The sequence below is a fragment of the Lathyrus oleraceus genome, chromosome 1 (assembly GCF_024323335.1).
Source record: "Lathyrus oleraceus cultivar Zhongwan6 chromosome 1, CAAS_Psat_ZW6_1.0, whole genome shotgun sequence".
In the NCBI taxonomy this organism is placed as follows: Eukaryota; Viridiplantae; Streptophyta; class Magnoliopsida; order Fabales; family Fabaceae; genus Lathyrus; species Lathyrus oleraceus.
This window is the reverse complement of record NC_066579.1, coordinates 78,536,592-78,542,992: the sequence shown is the minus strand read 5'-3', so window position 1 is coordinate 78,542,992 and position 6,401 is coordinate 78,536,592.

Genomic DNA, 6,401 nt, shown 5'->3' with positions numbered 1-6,401 from the left:
GGTGTTGATAAACTTGAGTATCTAACTACATCTGAACCAACGACCATGAGTTTTCACCCCATCCAAGTAAAGTTGTAATAGCCCGAAAACCACAATTTCCATCGTCACCGACATCAGTAATGTCATCAATGTATGGATGCAAGAAAACATGAAACTGAGACAAGTAAAGATGCCTCAAAGATGCAATGAACGATTGACTTTGACCCGACAAACTTGACGGTTGACTTCCTATTGGTTTTGTGCATGATCTCTTGTAGTCTGGCTCCCTTGCGAGCCATCACCATACTCCCACTATGAAGGATCACGGTGCATATCACTCTCTTCATCCTTTCTGCTCTTCTTAACTCCCCTCATTGGCTTGTACTCCACACTTTGCTTCTAAATTCAATTGTGTACCACTTTCTTCATGACTGACATCATGCTCTTCAATGTGTAATTTCTTCTAAAAAATATAATTTAGATCTAAAGGAACACAATTGCCTTGTATTTGGAAACCGACAAGTTGACACGCACATGGTAACCCATGTGTTATTCTAATGAAGAAACCACAAGCATTTATGCTTATACCAACAAAGTTTACCCTTTCGAGCTCCTTTCCAATGTGATGTATACACTGTCTTAAAACAAAATCGTGCAAGTTGATATAAAATGGAGTGTTACACCTATGCTCAATATTGACAATACTTTTTTGAAACGAGACCCCGATTGAACCTAGTTGCAAATTCAACATGGTGTTCTTAACATTCTAACTTCAACATAAATCTCCCTGACTTGTAGTCAACATATTTTTTAGTCTCTAATGAGCAAACTCCACCCTAAAAACCATAATTAAATCATAATGGGTCAACATGATAAATTATGCTTAGTAATGTAATAACATCAAAAAGACGTCCAAGTACTTGTTCGTTGTTGTATTTCCTAAATGAGTGACTCTGTTAGTCCAAGCAGCAACAAACCTTTCTTTATAAGGTGTTAACCATATTTCACTCACATACTTAACAAACAAAGGAATATCAACACAAACAGTCTCAAAGTGCTTCAAGAGTGCGACAAACTCAGTTTCTCTATTACCAGACGTGATGTTGTTCCATAGATCCATGACATTTTCATGTCTTATTGATATAACAAACTCTTTACATTTCATGCTAACTTTTTTTGAAATGTGGAATGAACACAACAAATGAGTTGAATTTAGAAACACAACTTCAATGACATTCATCAACGCAAGTTCTCGGTCCGTCACCACAACCTTCGGTAGCAATTTCTCGGAAGAGAAAAACTCTTTGAGCTTCTCCAATGCTCATTTGAAGTTCTCCTCTCTTTCATGTTCCAAATAGGCAAAGCCTATCGAAAACTTCAATTTCTTTGACGTAACACCAATAATCTCAAGCAATGGTAGCCGATACCTGTATAATCACGATGCACATAGTAAAAAATATAATAAATCAAAGTATGTCGAAATGATATCAAAGTATGATCACGATGAACATTACCTATTTTTCTTGTATGAACAATAAAAAATTAACACCAAATGAAACATATTCAACAACTTCACTGAATCAGAGTGTGTCCAGAAGAAATCATCAACAACATTTGAGTCTTCCTTATTTCTAGTACATCACATGTGTTTTTCTCAACGAATAAGAGTCAACAACATTTGCATCTTTGTCAATGATCCTCTCTTGATCGCATTGTATATAGCTCTAGCTTTATACACACGGTTAACACTGATGAGGTTTTCTGGGTCTTTTGTCTTTCAAAGTAGAAACTATGTATTGTGGAGCCATATTGTACTTCGTCATGTCATTCACAAACTGTATTTCATGAACTTTTAGACTATCCAATATGCCACTTCCTTCTAAATCCTTAGGTAGTTTATGACTGTGCAACCTACATCTAACTAGCACCTTCCAACCGCTACCACTCGACACAGATCTCAACCTAAAAGGAAATTTTACTTTCATATTATAAATGCCTTCTGAGAATTTACTACTTTTAGATGCATTCTTCCTTTTATAATTTTCTCATCTCTCACAACCCATAATCAACTTATCTTTATTACCTCGCTTGTCATTTGCAATACCAGAACGAATAGTCATAACAATATTATATTCTCATGCTAATACTTCAGATCGGTACTCAAATATTTATCATTTACATCACATAAAAAGTATAATATCAATATCATATGGAGGCGGAAAAATATTTAAATTATACTTGTTACATGGAAAATATACCGCGCTAGTGGTGAAGAACTGCGTACAATCAATACTTGAATCTGTAGATGATCTTGCCGGCTTCAGACCACACAAATAAATCATTTTTTCTATTTTCTGCACTGTTACCGAAAATTTAATTTATTTGCAAAATTTCTGGAAGTTTTTGTCTGTCCCTAGAATTTTTGACAATTTCCGGTAGGGGTTCAAGATTTCTCCATAGCAATATAAGATTTTTTGAAATTTCCGGAATTTTTCTTCGGAAATTTTCAAATTTCCGATATAAATGCGAGAATTTCCAAAAATGCAAAAAATGCATACCGAAAATTTCGATTGTACTATCGGAAATTTTGATTTTTGTATGTTAGTAAGAGTGAAATTTTTGGAAGAAAAGTAAAATTTATTTTGTAAATAATAACAAGGATATTTTTGAAAATTTAAAATTATGGGGGGTTTCAGGTATAAGTAGCGGGGTGACAAGTTAAATACTCCAAGAGAACAAGCATGTGAAGTTTCTTGCTAAAGTTTCTTGCTGAATGACAAGCATGTATTGTTTGCTTTATATTTAAAACTTGTACGGATGCTTGTCAATCATCATGCAAATAAAGTTTGTTATTTGTGAAACCGTGTTAAGGTATTTCAGTGTTCAATTTAGTACTTTATAAGTTATGAAATATTAAAAATATTTTTAACCCATTTGAAAAGAAAATAAAATCATCAATCAAAATAAGTTAAATTTGAAGTATAACAAAAATTTGATATCAATCTAATGTCATTTATAATGCTAGTGTGTATCTTATTGGATTTTTAATTAATCAAGAACAAACAGTCATGGGAAAACATTCTCGAGTCTACGAGAATTTTTATGAAAGCCTTTAATTTGCTTATTTTTTATGGAAGTTTTCTTTTTCCGAAATTGATCCTAATTTTGGGCTAATTCTTTTTCTGATGATCGATTCAACTTCGGATCAAAAATAGATATTTTAGTTCTATTTTATCTCTTCAACAAGTTTAGTAATGAGCATAACAACGTTGTTGTTCCGATGGAGAGAAGAACCCATGATTAGTTTTTCGGGAAATTTCCAAACAAACAATTTCAACGAAATCTTTCAATTTCTTATTTTACTACCTTTAACTCTATGTATTCCTCTATCCGTAGAGTACATTGAATGTACATAAATGGCTATAACAAAGTTTATGTTATTCATATTAACAACTACTCTAGGAGGAATGGTTTTATGCAACGCTAACGATTTAATAACTATCTTTGTAGCTCTATAATATTTCAGTTTATGCTTCTATCTACTATATAGATATACCAAGAAATATGTACGATCTAATGAGGCTACTATGAAATATTTACTCATGAGTGGGGAAAGCTCTTCTATTCTGGTTCATGGTTTCTGTTGGTTATATGGTTTATCTGGGGGAGAGATAGAGCTTCGAGAAATAGTGAATGGTCTTATCAATACACAAATGTGCAAATATCTGCGAATTTCAATTGTGCTTTTATTCATCACTGTAGGAATTGGGTTCAAGCTTTCCCCAGCCCCTTCTCATTAATGGACTTCTGACGTATATGAAGAAGTGTAGTTCGTTCGAGAAATTCCGTCTGACCTCTCTATCTATTTCTGAGATGTTTCGGTTTTTCAAAACTCTATGGACATGTAGAAGAAATATGTTATTCCCACTCAGACCAAAACATAACTTTACTTGTTAAAAAACAATTAAGGTGAAGCAGAGTTAACAATGAATCCTTTTATAATAAACAGATTCTTTTTGTAAGTTGGTTATTAGGGGAAGTAGTTCCTACAAAGGGTCATACTAATGACATATAAAATACTTGAATTATCGATGTAGATGCTACATAGTTGGTTTTAATCCTTCAGAGACTACGAGTATAATAGGAGCATCTGTCAACAAAAGGATCACCCTAAGATGATCATCTCGTGGCTATTGAGAACGAATGAAATCATAAGGTTCTATTTCTCAATCTTTTAAACCTAGGTTCTGTAGGAGAAAGACATAAAGATTGAGAAAAATATGTCATTCACAACAACTGATGAAGGATTCCTCGAAAAGTTCAGGATTACTAATCTTTTTTTGATGAAAAGTCAAAATCAAATGGATTGGTCTTATAGATACGCGAGGAAGGAAATACTAAAAGAAAGAAGAAAAAATCTTCTTCTTTCTTTTATCACTTAAGAGTCATGTCAGATGAAAGTCTCATGCACGATTTTGAATGAGAGAAAGAAGTGAGGAATCCTCTTTTCTGACACTTGTGTGTGTTGTGTATTTTTTTTAAAACAATGTACATTATATATAAAAGTTGAAATAGGACCAATTGATATTAATATTAATATGCGCTTACATATGATAACCAAAAAGACTAATGTCGTTTACCGAGATGACCTAACCGATCTCCGATACCACATCCCCTAGCTACCCGAATACGTGGCACTAACCCATGTTGATGATTCACCCTATGTGTTTGAGGATTTGAGGGCCCGAGAACATCACCACCACCTGCAAAAGATTTTCTAAGATATTCAGACAAATCCGCGTAGTCTTGTGTATGCAATGAAGCGCTACCGCTATAATTGAGTTTGTGACCCATGCCATAGTAGTTGGGCTGCTTTTGAGTTATTGGAAGGCGATCAGGACAATTGAAGGGCGACATTAGTGTGAATGATGCATCGAGGAAAGGTTGAAAAGATTGCTATGGTGTTTAGTATCCACGTGGTTGTTGCATGTTTTGGTTTTGTGATGTTTGGGCTTCTTTGATATAGTAGGAGGAGGGACGGTTGGTGTTAAATGATCGCTGAGTGTTTTGGCTAAGGCGGCTATGGTAGGGTCATATGTTTGGTGCATAGAGATGTTGTGTGTCTTGATGATGATCTACTTGTTGGTGGTGGTACGGGATATGCTCTTGGTATTGTGGTTGTGTGTTTGGCATGTTAGGGTTGTAGGTTTGTCTATTTGTAGGCCAAAAAATTTGATGGATAGGGGTTGTGAGTAACCAGTCTGGAAATGTTGTTGGGGGTTAGATGTTGAACCTTCTTGTGTGTAAGTTACTTGACGTGGGTCATATCAAGGGGACATAGTTTGACACAATGATGAGATGCGAAGAAAGAAAAAAGGACGGCCAAACAGTACACGTATTAGAACATAAATGGATACGGCTGATAAAATGATAAGATTATGTAGTATATATCGTCAATCCGGACACAATAAGAAAAAATGTCTCAATCTATGAGCAACCTCTGCATCATAATTTAGTACCTCCTTTTAATTTTTGTAACCTTTGATTTTGATATATTAATAACTTTTTGTTACAACAAGGTTAACAACAAACATCACTCCAACTTAAACACACTTAAAACCGAACAGGTCTGAATAAACAACACAAATAACAAATATCAAAATAGATAAAAATACTTAACCACAACATTTTTAACTGATTACAATCATCAAACTGATGTCATCTGGTCGAAACATCACTTCCCTAGCATCCTTATCATTTTTTACTCGCATCTATCCACGTACGACATCGAGTCTCTCAATACTTCTAACTTTTCGCCTTCAGGTATGTTTCCGTCTAACAAACGAACTAACTCCCTCTTTAGTTGCTTGAAACGACAAATGTTTCAGAACATCATCTCCATCGGATACTTGTCTCTAGAATAAATCACTTTTCCATAGCGACAACGAAGACGAAACATGTTTGCAATATAATGAAAAGAGATGTGAAAAAATGAATCACCCAACATATTTATTTATACAAAAAAAATTATACAATACACGGAGGCGGCAAACCAATTGGCGTCTCCTCTCACTTTTTACACATGGGCGCCAATTGGATTGACAACACCATGTGTTGTAGCCAATTCAATGGCGTCCCCTCTCTAAAATTAAGGGTAGGCATTATTTCATCTGACACCTACGTATTAACGTTGTTTTAAAGTGGGGTAGTTTGGGAATTAATCTGAAAAATGAGTTATTTTGGGATTTTTTTGAAAAAGTGGGTTATTTAAGTGAAAATTTTGGTTTTAACCATAAGAATGTTATTAACCCAAAGAGAGGGGTATGGTTCAGAGATGGGTGTTTTAACTATGAGAAACTGATTAACCCAAAGAAGGGGTATGGTCCAGAGATGGGTGTTTTAACTATGAGAAGATGATTAAC